The 16,800-nt window shown below is 40.0% G+C and overlaps 1 long non-coding RNA gene across 1 annotated transcript; it reads right to left on the reverse strand.

Annotated features, from left to right (window-relative positions):
• Positions 1–6,262: 6,262 nt before the first annotated feature.
• On the reverse strand, positions 6,263–6,935 carry LOC308469213. The gene is made up of 2 exons (XR_013982030.1): positions 6,807–6,935; positions 6,263–6,420 (listed from the first exon to the last, which is right to left on the reverse strand). It is a non-coding gene; the product is annotated as an uncharacterized lncRNA (long non-coding RNA).
• Between the last annotated feature and the right edge of the window lie 9,865 nt (positions 6,936–16,800).

Genomic DNA, 16,800 nt, shown 5'->3' on the forward strand with positions numbered 1-16,800 from the left:
GTAATCAACCCAAATCAAGTTTACCTGTCTTCTTTGAAACCAAAAAATCACTTTTGCTCTGTTCCAGATTCCTTCACTTTGCCATTTTGTGAATATGCTTGCACTGAATGAAATAAGCATATTTGTCTTCTTTCTCTGCAGATGGAGGCAAAAACAACGAGTTTTCCTTGCTTTGACATCCTTTTACTTCGCTTGGATACTTTTAGGTGTATATGCTCGCATACCTAAAGAACCAAGTGAAATCAACCCAAATAAGTTCATTGGTGTTTTTTGGGTGAATATGAATGCACAGGTAAAGAACCAAGGGTAATCAACCCAAATCAAGTTTACCTGTCTTCTTTGAAACCAAAAAAATCACTTTTGCTCTGTACCAGATTCCTTCACTTTGCCATTTTGTGAATATGCTTTCACTGAATGAAATCAACCCAAATAAGCATATTCGCCTTCCTTCTCTGCAGATGGAGGCAAAAACAACGAGTTTTCCTTGCTTTGACCTCCTTCCCTTGTATACTTTTAGGTGTATATGCTCGCATACCTAAAGTACCAAGTGAAATCAATCCGAATAAGTTCATTCGTGGTTTTTGGGTGAATATGAATGCACAGGTAAAGAACCATGGGTAATCAACCCAAATCAAGTTTACCTGTCTTCTTTGAAACCAAAAAATCACTTTTGCTCTGTTCCAGATTCCTTCACTTTGCCATTTTGTGAATATGCTTTCACTGAATGAAATCAACCCAAATAAGCATATTCGCCTTCCTTCTCTGCAGATGGAGGCAAAAACAACGAGTTTTCCTTGCTTTGACCTCCTTCCCTTGTATACTTTTAGGTGTATATGCTCGCATACCTAAAGTACCAAGTGAAATCAATCCGAATAAGTTCATTCGTGGTTTTTGGGTGAATATGAATGCAAGGTAAAGAACCATGGCTAATCAACCCAAATCAAGTTTACCTGTCTTCTTTGAAACCAAAAAATCACTTTTGCTCTGTTCCAGATTCCTTCACTTTGCCATTTTGTGAATATGCTTGCACTGAATGAAATAAGCATATTTTTCTTCTTTCTCTGCAGATGGAGGCAAAAACAACGAGTTTTCCTTGCTTTGACATCCTTTCACTTCGTTTGGATAATTTTAGGTGTATATGCTCGCATACCTAATGAACCAAATGAAATCAATCCGAATAAGTTCATTCGTGGTTTTTGGGTGAATATGAATGCACAGGTAAAGAACCAAAGGTAATCAACCCAAATCAAGTTTACCTGTCTTCTTTGAACAAAAAAAATCACTTTTGCTCTGTTCCAGATTCCTTCACTTTGCGATTTTGTGAATATGCTTTCACTGAAAGAAATCAACTCAAATAAGCATATTTGTCTTCTTTCTCTGCAGATGGAGGCAAAAAGAACGCGTTTTCCTTACTTTGACATCCTTTCATTTCGCTTGGATACATTTAGGTGCATAGGCTCGCATACCTAAAGTACCAAGTGAAATCAATCCGAATAAGTTCATTCGTGGTTTTTGGGTGAATATGAATGCACAGGTAAAGAACCATGGGTAATCAACCCAAATCAAGTTTACCTGTCTTCTTTGAAACCAAAAAATCACTTTTGCTCTGTTCCAGATTCCTTCACTTTGCCATTTTGTGAATATGCTTTCACTGAATGAAATCAACCCAAATAAGCATATTCGCCTTCCTTCTCTGCAGATGGAGGCAAAAACAACGAGTTTTCCTTGCTTTGACCTCCTTCCCTTGTATACTTTTAGGTGTATATGCTCGCATACCTAAAGTACCAAGTGAAATCAATCCGAATAAGTTCATTCGTGGTTTTTGGGTGAATATGAATGCACAGGTAAAGAACCATGGGTAATCAACCCAAATCAAGTTTACCTGTCTTCTTTGAAACCAAAAAATCACTTTTGCTCTGTTCCAGATTCCTTCACTTTGCCATTTTGTGAATATGCTTGCACTGAATGAAATAAGCATATTTGTCTTCTTTCTCTGCAGATGGAGGCAAAAACAACGAGTTTTCCTTGCTTTGACATCCTTTCACTTCGTTTGGATAATTTTAGGTGTATATGCTCGCATACCTAATGAACCAAATGAAATCAATCCGAATAAGTTCATTCGTGGTTTTTGGGTGAATATGAATGCACAGGTAAAGAACCAAAGGTAATCAACCCAAATCAAGTTTACCTGTCTTCTTTGAACAAAAAAATCACTTTTGCTCTGTTCCAGATTCCTTCACTTTGCGATTTTGTGAATATGCTTTCACTGAAAGAAATCAACTCAAATAAGCATATTTGTCTTCTTTCTCTGCAGATGGAGGCAAAAAGAACGCGTTTTCCTTACTTTGACATCCTTTCATTTCGCTTGGATACATTTAGGTGCATAGGCTCGCATACCTAAAGTACCAAGTGAAATCAATCCGAATAAGTTCATTCGTGGTTTTTGGGTGAATATGAATGCACAGGTAAAGAACCATGGGTAATCAACCCAAATCAAGTTTACCTGTTTTCTTTGAAACCAAAAAATCACTTTTGCTCTGTTCCAGATTCCTTCACTTTGCCATTTTGTGAATATGCTTGCACTGAATGAAATAAGCATATTTCTTTCTCTGCAGATGGAGGCAAAAACAACGAGTTTTCCTTACTTTGACATCCTTTCATTTCGCTTGGATAAATTTAGGTGCATAGGCTCGCATACCTAAAGTACCAAGTGAAATCAATCCGAATAAGTTCATTCGTGGTTTTTGGGTGAATATGAATGCACAGGTAAAGAACCATGGGTAATCAACCCAAATCAAGTTTACCTGTCTTCTTTGAAACCAAAAAAATCACTTTTGCTCTGTACCAGATTCCTTCACTTTGCCATTTTGTGAATATGCTTGCACTGAATGAAATCAACCCAAATAAGCATATTCGCCTTCCTTCTCTGCAGATGGAGGCAAAAACAACGAGTTTTCCTTGCTTTGACATGCTTTCACTTCGCTTGGATACTTTTAGGTGTATATGATCGCATACCTAAAGAACCAAGTGAAATCAATCCGAATAAGTTCATTCGTGGTTTTTGGGTGAATATGAATGCACAGGTAAAGAACCAAGTGTAATCAACCCAAATCAAGTTTACCTTTCTTCTTTGAAACCAAAAAAATTACTTTTGCTCTGTTCCAGATTCCTTCACTTTGCGATTTTGTGAATATGCTTTCACTGAATGAAATCAACCCAAATAAGCATATTCGCCTTCCTTCTCTGCGGATGGAGGCAAAAACAACGAGTTTTCCTTGCTTTGACATCCTTCGCTTGGATACTTTTAGGTGTATATGCTCGCATACCTAATGAACCAAGTGAAATCAACCCAAATAAGTTCATTCGTATTTTTTGGGTGAATATGAATGCACAGGTAAAGAACCACGTGTAATCAACCTAAATCGTTTACCTGTCTTCTTTGAAACCAAAGAAATCACTTTTGCTCTGTTCCAGATTCCTTCACTTTGCCACTTTGTGAATATGCTTGCACTGAATGAAATCAACCCAAATAAGCATATTCATCTTCTTTCTTTGCAGATGGAGGCAAAAAGAACGAGTTTCCCTTACTTTGACATCCTTTCAGTTCTTGGATACTTTAAGGTGCATATGCTCGCATACCTAAAGGACCAATTGAAAACACCCAAATGAGCTTATTCGTGTTTTTTGGGTGAATATGCATGCACACCTAAAGAGCCAAATGAAATCGACGGAGGCCACAAAAACGAGTGTTCCTTGCTTTGAGTACCTTTAACTTCGCTTTGCGATTTTTGGGTGAATATGAATACACACCTAAAGTATCAAGTGAAATCAACACAAATCAAGCTTAGTTGTCTTATTTGAAACGAAAATATCCCTTTGTTCGAGATTTCTCGTTCGATGTCAACCCACATAAGCTTATTTGTCTTCTTTCTCTGCAATGGAGGCAAAAACGACTTTTCCTTGCTTTCACTTCGATAGAAAATGAACCCATTAGATGCCCAATGAAGGCTTATTCGTATTCTTTGTCAGAAAAGGGAGAAAGAAAGGAAGGCAGGCTAGTAAGCTATACAGAGAGACAGGGAGAGAGAACGAAAGGATTTTTGGGTGAATATTTCTGCATACCTAAAGAAGCAAGTGAAATTATCCCAAATAAACTTATTCGTCATCTTTCTCTGAAAATGGAGGCAATAACATTTTCCTTTCTTTGTGATTCTCACTTCTCTTTGCTATTTTTGTGTGAATATGCTTGCACACCTTAAGAACCCAATAAGATTATTTGTCCTTATCTGCAGATGGAGGCAAAGACAACGAGTTTTGCTTTCTTGGAGATTCTTGGCGATTTGGATTCTTGGAGATCCTAGCGACTTTCATGTGCACACCGAAAAAAACAGGAAACCAAGTGAAAATGTGCTGTCATACATTATATGCATATGGACCAAGCAACAACTTGTTTCCCTACTTCGGACTGATTTCACTTCGCTTTGAGATTTTTGAGTGCACACCTGAATAAAGAATCGAAAGATGCCCCATCAAGGCTTATCGTCTTCTGTGTATGCATATGAAACAAACCCCCCCCAATCTTTGTTCGAGATTCTTTGTTCGAGATTCTCTCGCTTTGCGATTTTTGGGTGAATATGCTTGCACACCTGAAAAACCAAGTGAAACCAACCCAGATAAACTTAGTCACCTTTCTCTGCAAATGGAGGAAATTACAACGAGTTTTCCTATGAGCAACACTTCGCTTTACGATTGAGAGTTCACACCTAAATAATCTGAAACCAAGGGAAAGATGCCAAGGCTTATTCGTCTTCTTTGTATGCATATGGAACAGAAAAATCTCAGTTTTGCTTTGTTCGAGATTCCTTCGCATCGCTTTATTGGGTGAATATGCTTGCATACCCAACGAACCCAGTGAAATCAACCAAAGTAAGCTTTTCGTATTCTTTGGGTGAATACGTGGGTGAACACACGTAAAGAACCGTGGAAAACCCAAATAAGCTTAATCGTCTTCTTTCTCTGCAGATGGAGAAAAAACGTTTTCCTTTGTTTCACTTCGCTTTGCGGTCTTTGGGAGCACAGCCAGAGACCCTGAAACCTAGTGAAAATGTCCAAGCAATATGCATATTGCTCAACCCGCTTTGCGAATTTTGGGTGCACACCTTAATATCCTGAAACGAAGCATGGAACAAAAAAAATCCCAGTTGCTTTGTTTGGGCTTCTTTCACTTCGCTTTCTGCGAATATGCATACGTAAGGAACCCAAATCAACCCAAATAAGATTCGGTTTTTGGGGGTTTTTTTGTGTGAATATGCTTGCATACATAAAGAACCAAGTGAAATTAACCCAAATCAATTCTTGTTCTTAACCAAAAATCCCTTGTGCTTTGTTCAGAATTAGGGTTATGCTTTACGATTTTTGGGTGAATATGGATGCACATAAAGAACCAAGTGAAATCCACCCAAATAAGCTTATTCGTATTCTTTGCAGATGGAGGCAAAACAACGTGTTTTTCTTTCCAACCTGTTTCTTTATTTGGACTTCCTTCACCAAGTTTTTACAAGGTTGTATCCAATACTTAAACACAGGGCAGGACACTGAGTTAAGATCAACCCACGCTCGGGAGAAGTGACGTACAAATATTGAAGAATTAACTTGCAATTGCTTGACTTTTAAAACAGCAACTATTCAAATGGGTTCAGTGGCTTTTCGGTTTTGTACTACTGACTGCTGATTTTGCTTTCCTACCAAGTTACTTGTTGCTAGGTTTGTACAAATAAAGCGATGGTCTGTTCTTTCTCACCTTTCCTATTTTGCTGATATGTCTGAGATAAAGACCTAGGAAGTTCATTTACGGAGTTCAGGTATGAGGGTTTTTGTAATTCTTTTTATTTATTTTCAACAAAAATAACAAAAAACACAAAAACCAGAAAAAGAACACCCCCCTGGGTTCCTTAAGTTCACTTTTCAACTGCATATCATTACTACTACAAAATCTCTTTTCCTGTTATTTGTACAATCTTTAAAATTACAAGTTTTCTTAAAATCCTGCCAATGTGTTAATACTTTTGTAGATATATAATAAACATTTCCCATTCTTTTTTTAATTCCTTGGTGTCTAGACTTCTGAGCTTCCCAGTGAATTTTGCCATTTCGGCATAGTCCATTAACTGTTGCGGGTAACCTTGGGTACCTTGTTCAAGGTGTGCCCAACGTTCACAGATGCAGCAGTTGGAGAAATAGAAAGTACATTTTATTGCTGACAGCAACAGACCCAGTGGAGTTGCCGCTCAAAGACTGGGCCCCAATCGTTGGTGCTCTATGAAACTTATCTGAAAATCGGGTGGAATGAGACGCCCTTCGATGGCCCCAGAGACTTCCTGGGCGAAGGAGGAGCACAACAGCCGGCAGGCGCTGAAGACGCTGCAGAGGAAAAAGGACAGGAAAGACAAGTCAGATAAACAAAACAAAAATGATATATTACTATCATTTTGCCTAACGGTTACCTAAACACACCTGGGACATAATATTTCAACCGTCCAAAGACACTAGCTCATCAAAACCACTACACAGGCTAAATGTCTCTACTTTTAAGTTCTGATCAACCATGGAAGCTTTCAAAATTATTAAATCATATTTTACAACTCCCCTTTTTCATAAATTGAGAGGTAAAGGTTGGGTGGAATGACAGACTGAGCAACAAGTCAGCCAGGTTCCAAATACAAACTTTGCAAGTGCCATCTGAAAATACACCCTTTCCTAAAGAAGGGAGGTTCAGCAGCCGTAGCACTCCCAGCAAAGGATCTTACCTGGAAATTCACCATGATCTCTGGAGAGAATCCAACTGCTGCTCTTTGTGGAAGCAAAGACAAAATGGATTCTAGATGGAATCAGCGAGTTCTTAGATTTCCAGATGCAGTAGGAAATAATGCAGTCAGAATGCACCTAGGCTGGTGTAAGGAGAACGAGGTACATTATTCCTACAGAGATTCCTGCAGAAACTCCACAGTCCTGTTGTTGTTATTGTTTAGTCCCAGAAGTGCAAGCTGAATTTTGAAGGGGCAGAGGAACCAGATACCAAATTGCAAACATGCTTTGGACTATGGAGAAAGCTAGAGAGTTCCAGAAAGACATCTACTTCTGCTTCATTGACTATGCAGACTGTGTCGACCACAGCAAACTATGGCAAGTTCTTAAAGAAATGGGAGTGCCTTATCACCTCATCTGTCTCTTGAGAAATCTCTACGTGGGACAAGAAGCTACAGTTTGGATATGGAACAACTGAGTGGTTCAAAATTGGGAAAGGAGTACGGCAAAGTTGTATATTGTCTCCCTGCTTAACATATGCAGAATTCATCATGCGAAAGGCTGGGCTGGATGAATCCCAAGCCAGAATTAAGATTGCTGGAAGAAATAACAACCTCAGATATGCAGATGACACAACCTCGATGGCAGAAAGAGAGGAATTAAATTTTAATGAGGGTGAAAGAGGACAGCGCAAAATATGGTCTGAAGCGCACTTCAAAAAAACGAAGATCATGGCCACTGGGCCAATCACCTCCTGGCAAATAGAAGGGGAAGAAATGGAGGCAGTGAGAAATTTTACTTTCTTGGGCTCCATGATCACTGCAGATGGTGACAGCAGCCATGAAATTAAAAGACGCTTGCTTCTTGGGAGAAAAGCAACGACAAACCTACAGCATCTTAAAAAGCAGAGACATCACCTTTGCCAACAAAGGTCCGTTTAGTAAAAGCTATGGTTTTCCCAGTAGTGATGTATGGAAGTGAGAGCTGGACCATAAAGATCGCCAAAGAATTGATGCTTTTGAATTATGGTGCTGGAGACGAGAGTCCCATGGACTGCAAGATCAAACCTTTCCATTCTTAAGGAAATAAGCCCTGAGTGCTCACTGGAAGGACAGATCCTGAAGCTGAGGCTCCAATACTTTGGCCACCTCATGAGAAGAGAACTCCTTGGAAAAGAGCCTGATGTTGGGAAAGGTGGAGGGTGCAAGAAGTGGACGACAGAGGATGAGATGGTGGGACGGTGTTCTCGAAGCTACAAACATGAGTCTGACCAAACTGCGGGAAACAGTGGAAGACAGGAGTGCCTGGCGTGCTCTGGTTCGTAGGGTCACGAACACGACTAAATGACTAAACAAAAAAAAACCATATTTGGTTTGCCTGACCATATAGTCACAGAGAACTTAGTCTTCAAAGCAGGGGTTGCAAACCTGTGAGCCAAATTTAGGCCAGCACAGGTCTCAATTTGACACGTAAGGCTGGTTCCTCCAAACCACACCCACCTACAATATGTGACATCAGGTGTGGGGCACACAAAGACGTGGCTCCTACGGAAAGCAGGGTTGAGATTACCATCCATCACATGATGAGTGGTAAAGTTTGAGTCCGAGGTATCTACTGCAAGATCACAATGTGGTGATAAAAAAATGTGTTGTCCCTTCTACCAGGCAAAAGTGGCCAACCCAATTCCGGTCCGTCCCCCCCCCCCCATATCCCATGTTCTTTGGTCTTTACATGAACAGGGGAAACACATGATGAAACAAAACACGACTGCTGCCATCATGTCCATAGCTTAGCCCTCAAACACCTCTGGGTCGGTTCCCATTCTCTTGACCATATGCAGCAAGGGCATGATGCAAAAAAATCACTTTCACGAAAGGAGCATCTTACCTGGATGAGCTTGTCTCATGTGGTACATCAATGGGTATGGGTGGGATTCCCCACACAGTTCACAGATGGTCTCTTTCACCAAAGAGATTTCCATTCAGTCTAGCCTTTTCTTTCTTCTTCTTTTCCTTTTTGGACTTCTTGTTATCTGTCACTTTCTTCAACACGGAGCTTGGATAAATCATGTTCTGAAGAAGAAGAAAAAGAAGAGTTTGGATTTGATATCCCGCTTTATCACTACCCTAAGGAGTCTCAAAACTGCTCACAACCTCCTTTCCCTTCCCACAACAAACACTCTGTGAGGTGAGCTGCAGGTGGAGGAGCGGAGAAGTGAACCTGGTTCATCAGATTACGAGTCCACCGCTCTTAACCACTACACCACATTGGCTCTCATTCTGAGAAGCTGCCTTGATTGTTGCCAAAGAAATGTCTTCCCAGAAGGCTACCAGGGGTTGAAGGGTTAATGGAAGAGGAGACTTGGTGACTGGTGCATGTAGAGGCGGCTCTTTAAGCATAGAGAGGATCTTGTTTTTGTTTCTGCTGGCCATTTTCGATATGTCTATTCTTCAGCTTGATCTGGAGCCATCGCCTTTGACTTTTTCTTTTGCCTATTTGCGGCTCACTTTGGGAGACGCTCTCATGTCTTGCTCATCTTTCAGCGGTGCTTTTCCTATGCTGAAATGAACTTACTTTGAGCAATTGTCCACGCTCTTGAATTCAGAGTTATCTTCACAAGTACTAACTTCACTGTGAAGGTTTTCTTGCACACCATGAGGGGAAGGGGCTCGGTTTTCTGTTTCAGTCGCAGGTTTCCCATCTTTTGAAACAATTTTTGGTTTGGGAGAAGTGGGCCTTCCCCTCAGTGGTTCTGTTAGGGGTACTTTCTTTTTGTGAAGGGTAATTTACTTTTCAAATTATCCACCAATGAGATGCAGCAGATGTTTCCATATGTGAAAAAGAGGCTCTTTTCTGTCATGAAAAGGCAACAGACATTCTTCAAATTAAGTGCAAAACAATAAGGAAGAATAAAAAGCATCTGTATTCCTAGAAAGTTTAAGATGATTAGTATCTTCAGTGGTCGAATTTCTATTTATTTATTTGACACATGATGCAGAGAAAGCTTGGCATTGACACTAGGTATTCAATGCTGCATTCACAAAGTTGCTATCATGTCCTGTGTGCTGTGTTTGAGAGAAAACCATAGCATGACACACAACATCCTCAAGCCCATTGCAAGAGGAGACCACCCAAGCACAGTCAACTGCAGGCAACAGCTGAATCAATACCAAGGAATAAAGAGTTCTGTTGTATCCCAAAAAATAATTCATTCGTAAACTCTGAAAAATGCATTAAACATAGTCCCTTAATAAACCCACATTTTAAGCAAGTGTACAAGAAAGTCCAATCAACGCCAGATAATGAAATATATGACCAAGGCAAAAGTGGTTTGCATCCGTTTATAACATAAACCACCTTTAGGAAGTTAACAGTTAGCAACCAAGGGTGGAAAGCCAACCTTGTGTAGGATAGCTGCTTTTCTTACGACTGCTACTATTATAAACCGGTATCTAAGAAGAACTGAAACGACAAGGATCCATACCTTGCCCACTGCCTTGAACTAACATTGTCCCAGAACTAACATTCCATTGGGGAGACCTCTAAGGTTGGGACAGCTTCTGAAGGCGTGACCTAAGGGGCCGGTCTTCGCTACAGTACCTTATATATTCCAGGCCCACCACGAATGAACGGCATCTGGTTCCTGCATGCCCGCTTCCTGAGGGCAGTGTGAGTTGAGGTCTTTGAAAAAGTCATCTGTGTTAGATCTAAACTGAAAATTTTAGAGGAAAAAAACAAACAAAAAAATCCTCTTAATAATGCCTTTGTACTTTCCAACTAAGCCCACCTCTTTGTTAGACCTGAAATAACTAAGTTGTAACACAATAGAGCATATGTTAAGCTATCATTTTCCATATGACAGGAACTGAATTTGCAGTATTCACTATATTACTGCTGAACATGAAGAATGAACGATATGAGTGTATATGAAAAAATAAAAGGCACACATTTGCAACATGAACATTTGGAGCAATTCTTCAACCATGATTCAGAAAGATGATACAAAAACAGGACCAACACAAGACTTTGGTCAAGTAAAAGTATTTATGCAGGAGAGTGCACAAAAGAAGGGGGGGTAGAGGCTATTTATGCAACTGCTGGAGACATTTAGTACCAAGCTATACAGCATCCCATATTAGCCCTCTTCTGCAGAACGTAAATTGATATTACCAGCAAAGTATAGAGACCTAAATGAATTAATGCTGCATATTCTCTGCACTTTGGCGAACAAAGATGCTACAGTATTCCGAAGTTTGTTAACCAATTCTTCCAGGAGAATAGTAACAGTAGGCAAGCTTGCCAAAGAATAGCTTGCCATTCACTACCAGTTTTCTCAATTCATGCAGCTCGATGGTGGGATCGAACAGGATTGGTAAGTAGCAATGCATGCTTAGCGTGAGCGCCAGAACACGTTAGAGTCTCCAGCAGCGCGAAGCAATTGCTCAGCAGATGTCAATGTGGAAATAGTATCCTTGATAGTCTGAAAACCACCAATTTGAAAGTTTAGATGGCTCATACTCCACAATGCCCAAAATACTTGTACACAAGAGACTGGTCCTGACTGATCCTAATTGCAACTGGAAAGGTTTAAAACATAGCTTATCAGTGCTTAGAAATCTTGGGAAAGCACAAGACGCCATGTGTCCAAAACCATAGCAACAAAATACATCAGCATGTGAAACACATGTGAAAATGAGTAACACAATAAGGAATTTGGCAGTTTAAGTCAATCTACATTTTGTTACAACTGGAGTCATGTTCAGGTCATACATCATTTCTCTCTAAATACATGTTTTTCTAAGGAAAAGTGGCCAGATTAGTTTGACCTTTTTTTTGCAAAAAAGTAATTGTCCAGCACATCCCTTTTGAATGAGGTCCTTGTAGACATGCATCATATTCCATGCAGGCACTGAGGTCTCACATCCCCGGGGGGGGGGGGGCGGGGAAATGCTCTTGAAGTTCAGGGGACCCTTCCGAGCAGGGACTGAGAAGTTGAAACTGAAAATAAAAAAATGGGAAATCCCTCTCCCCTACCCATCAGAAGCATTTTCTTCACAAGTAGGGCTGTTTTGACCTTGTAAATAAATCCAATACTCATCTAAAAATACAACATTTGTTAGATTAAGTTGTGCAAATTTTAGATATTTAATAAAAAAATGGAATAAGAGCTTATACAGCAGACTTTCCACACATAAAACAACATCAAAATATTATCCCAGAGTGCTCTTTGAAACATACACTTATTGTGATATGAATGATGCAAAAAGCAATGAAAATGAAATTAGCAAGTCAGAAGCGTGGTGAATGCAATGAGCATTCAAAGTGAATGCATTTATTTGTGTAAGCGTTAGGATTATGTTAGAAATAATGCTTATTTGTGTAAGCATTATTTCTAACATATCATCTTCTCTGTCACTTTTAAAGAATGTGCATGCATCAATCACAATAGAAAGCTTCCAATATGGAACTGTCATTCCTGCTCATTCAGTGTTAGTATTTACCTTTAAGTTGTCAGTGAGTGAGATGGGCGCACAACCCTAGAGTCTGTCAAGACTGGCCTTCGGGCAGGGGTACCTTTACCTTTTATACCTTCTTTACAAACCCAATCTGCAAAGAAGTGCTCCTAGTCTTCAATTTCTCACAAATATTTTATGTTGTTAAGTCTAAAAGATAAACTTTTCAACAATGTTTGCCTTCAACACAGCATCAATAAGCTACAGCACAGTGCTTTTATTTCAGAATTTGCATAGTGCAACCCTGTTTTTACAACAGCTTTCCTCTGAAGAGATCTAGATACTACACTTTTGTTTTTTGTACAGAAATCAAGATACCTAGGAGTGATACAGACCTGTACAACTCTTAACTAAATAGTAGTTTTAGTACTGCATTTGAAGTACTGTTTTTCAACATATCATATTTGCCCTGTTTTTGTAACATAACACAGGTAAATGTGTTGTAGGGAGGGCTAACTTGCAATTCAGTATTTTCTGCCCGACGATTGGGACTGCTAAGGAAAGATCTCAAATCAATAAAAGTCTCTTGCCCCTTCCCACCTTTTCAAGGATAAAAATCTATACCACATTCAAGGGAACATATTATGTCCCTGCAGCAAATATTGGAGTGTTGGGGTGCAAGTCGCAGGGAGGATTGTGGGAGTTAGCCACATGCACATCCAAAACTCTTACCAGGTTAAAATAAAAAAAATCCTTCCAGTAGCACCTTTAAGACCAACTAAGTTAGTTCTTGGTATGAGCTTTCGTGTGCAAGCACACTTCTTCAGATACACTGAAACAGAAGTTGCCAGATCCTTCTATATAGTGAGAAGGTGGGGAGGGGTATTACTCAGAAGGGTGGTGGGAATGGGAGATTGGCAGATAGCTGGGATGAGCCTGCTGACGACTCTTAACGACTGTAATGGGTCTTACAGGAAAAGGCAAGGGGTGAGAAGGTGAGAAATGGCTTAGTCATGTATAATGGGATAAGAATCCAATGTCTTTGTTCAAACCAGGTTTCTCCATGGTTTTAAGTTTGGTAATGAGTTGCAATTCAGCAGCTTCTCTTTCCAGTCTATTTCTGAAATTCCTTTGTAGTAAAACAGCTACTTTGAGATCTTGTATAGAATGTCCTGGGAGATTGAAGTGTTCTCCTACTGGTTTCTCTGTTTTGCGATTCTTGATGTCAGATTTATGTCCATTTATTCTTTGGCGTAAGGTTTGGCCTGTTTGTCCAATATAGAGACCTGAAGGACACTGTTGGCATTTGATGCCATACACAATGTTAGATGATGAGCAATTGAATAGTCCCGAGATGGTATGTGTGATGTTGTTGGGGCCAGTAATGGTGTTGTCCGGGTGTATGTGGCAGCAAAGTTGGCATCTGGGTTTATTGCAGGCTCTGGTGCCAGTGTCCGTGTTAAGTCTGGTTGTAGTATTATTGTGGGTTAGGAGTTGTTTAAGATTGGGTGGCTGTCTGTAGGCAATGAAAGGTCTTCCTCCCAGAGCTTGAGAAAGAAAACTGTCATTGTCCAGGAGAGGTTGTAGATCTCTGATGATGCGTTGTACTGTTTTAACTTGGGAGCTGTATGTGATGACTAGAGGTGTTCTGTTATTTTCTTTTTTGGGTCTGTCTTGCAGCAAGTTCTCTTAACGTAGCCAGGCACTACGTTACAGCCGCATCTGTTCCAATTCTACAGACAGAGACTCTCACCTAAGAGATCTACAGCAAACCTTTTCAGAACTAAAATACCCAGCAGATGAAGTTAGACAACAGATCAACAGAGCCAGACTTATACCCAGAGAGAACTTGCTGCAAGACAGACCCAAAAAAGAAAATAACAGAACACCTCTAGTCATCACATACAGCTCCCAAGTTAAAACAGTACAACGCATCATCAGAGATCTACAACCTCTCCTGGACAATGACAGTTCTCTTTCTCAAGCTCTGGGAGGAAGACCTTTCATTGCCTGCAGACAGCCACCCAATCTTAAACAACTCCTAACCCACAATAATACTACAACCAGACTTAACACGGACACTGGCACCAGAGCCTGCAATAAACCCAGATGCCAACTTTGCTGCCACATACACCCGGACAACACCATTACTGGCCCCAACAACATCACACATACCATCTCGGGACTATTCAATTGCTCATCATCTAACATTGTGTATGGCATCAAATGCCAACAGTGTCCTTCAGCTCTCTATATTGGACAAACAGGCCAAACCTTACGCCAAAGAATAAATGGACATAAATCTGACATCAAGAATCACAAAACAGAGAAACCAGTAGGAGAACACTTCAATCTCCCAGGACATTCTATACAAGATCTCAAAGTAGCTGTTTTACTACAAAGGAATTTCAGAAATAGACTGGAAAGAGAAGCTGCTGAATTGCAACTCATTACCAAACTTAAAACCATGGAGAGACCTGGTTTGAACAAAGACATTGGATTCTTATCCCATTATACATGACTAAGCCATTTCTCACCTTCTCACCCCTTGCCTTTTCCTGTAAGACCCATTACAGTCGTTAAGAGTCGTCAGCAGGCTCATCCCAGCTATCTGCCAATCTCCCATTCCCACCACCCTTCTGAGTAATACCCCTCCCCACCTTCTCACTATATAGAAGGATCTGGCAACTTCTGTTTCAGTGTATCTGAAGAAGTGTGCTTGCACACGAAAGCTCATACCAAGAACTAACTTAGTTGGTCTTAAAGGTGCTACTGGAAGGATTTTTTTTATTTTGACTATGGCAGACCAACACGGCTACCTATCTGTAACTCTTACCAGGTTGATACTTCGTATCTGAAGACGTGTACATGCACACGAAAGCTCATACCAATAACAAGCTTAGTTGGTAAGGTGCTACTGGAAGGAATTTTTTTTTTTTTTGTTTCTTACCAGATTGATAACTGAATTTTTTTAAAATTAATTTTTTAAAAAACAACTTCAGGAATAAAATTTAGTTGAGATTTTCAAGTAAGTCATGGAATATAGGCTATCAAGGAAGCTAGTTAAACAAGGAAACTGTTAAGCAAGCTCTCTGGATTGTCATTCTTTTAAGAAGAGAGATAAAAGGAAAGAAAGTAGTACTGAAATTCCTACATATTAGCATTTTAGATTTGCAAAGTACGGTATAAAAGGAATGCTAAAGCTAGAGCTTTCTTTCTAGCCCCCAAAGCAATGGAGAGACTATGATCAGCACAGCCATGCTGCCAAAACCAGAAGTTTCACAAAGATATTTGAATAAGTGATCACAAACCAATAATAAAACTGTTGGGTGCTAGGCCTCAGCAGCCTAAGAAAAGTGAAGCAAAAGGCACAGGTCTACAACCGGCTACAACTAAAATCCAAGAGAACACTCAGCATGTATGCAAACAGTCAAGGCAGCACATTCAGGCTACATTTAGCAACTAAGCAGGCATAGCCAGGAATGACTGTGGTCCATAAATAATCAAAAATCAAACACTTTATACTATAGCCACTATCAGGTCAGCAGTAACCAATGGGTTAGGGTTGGTGGCTGGAGTAATACTGGAAACTGAGCACAAATTATAACCTAGGGAACATTTAGACCTGCAACTCTTGATGGCTCATCACACTGATCTGAAGTATCCCAGTTCTACCCTGCCACAAATACAGAGGTTTGCCATTCATCTCAAAAAGACACACCAGCTTGACATTCAGAAAGGCATTGCACACAATGGTTTTGTGCAGGCACAGCATATTGCAAGCAGCGTTGATTTAAAATCTGCTTTAGCTTACATTCTATTAACCAATTTTAGATGAACAAATTAGGATGACCCTGTTGGAATGCAACGCGCTTGACAGATACTCACCACTGAGACAGTTCTTGCAAAAGAGCGCTTCAAAATGTGCACAGGCTCACTCGTTTGCTCTTTTCCTTTTCATGCACTGCCACGGCTTGTTGGCAGTCTGGAAGCAAAAAAGGGTATGTAAGCTCTTTTTACATGCAATAACAGCAGCAAGAATATTATTGGCCCAAAAATGGAAGCAAGAAGAGTTACTGACAATTGAAGAATGGAGGATGACGTTAATGGACTACGCAGAATTAGATAAACTAACAGGAAGGATTCGAAACCGGCGAGACCAGAAATTCACGGAAGACTGGAGTAAAATCACAGACTATTTGAAATGTGATTGTGAAGAACAGGCGACGTTTGTAGGGTTGCAAGAAGTTTTGTGAGTATCATTAGAAGTATTGTAAAAATGGACAAGGGGGAGGATGATTTGTTAAGAGATATAAAGGCAACATAAAGTTAAGAAATGCATAAGAAGTGGTTAAAATGCACAAGAAGTGGTTAAAACGGTGGATCATCAGAGGTGCCGATGGAAGTAAAAAGATTGTATGATGCTTTGTGGTACATTTTATAATTTATTAATAATAATAAAAAATATTATAAAAAAGGAAGCAAAAAAGGGTGGGGGGGGAGTATAATCCCACACTTCTTGACTAGGTGCTATAGAAGTAGA

This window comes from Podarcis pityusensis (genome assembly GCF_964106645.2).
Source record: "Podarcis pityusensis genome assembly, contig: HAP1_SCAFFOLD_348, whole genome shotgun sequence".
Classification (NCBI taxonomy): domain Eukaryota; kingdom Metazoa; phylum Chordata; class Lepidosauria; order Squamata; family Lacertidae; genus Podarcis; species Podarcis pityusensis.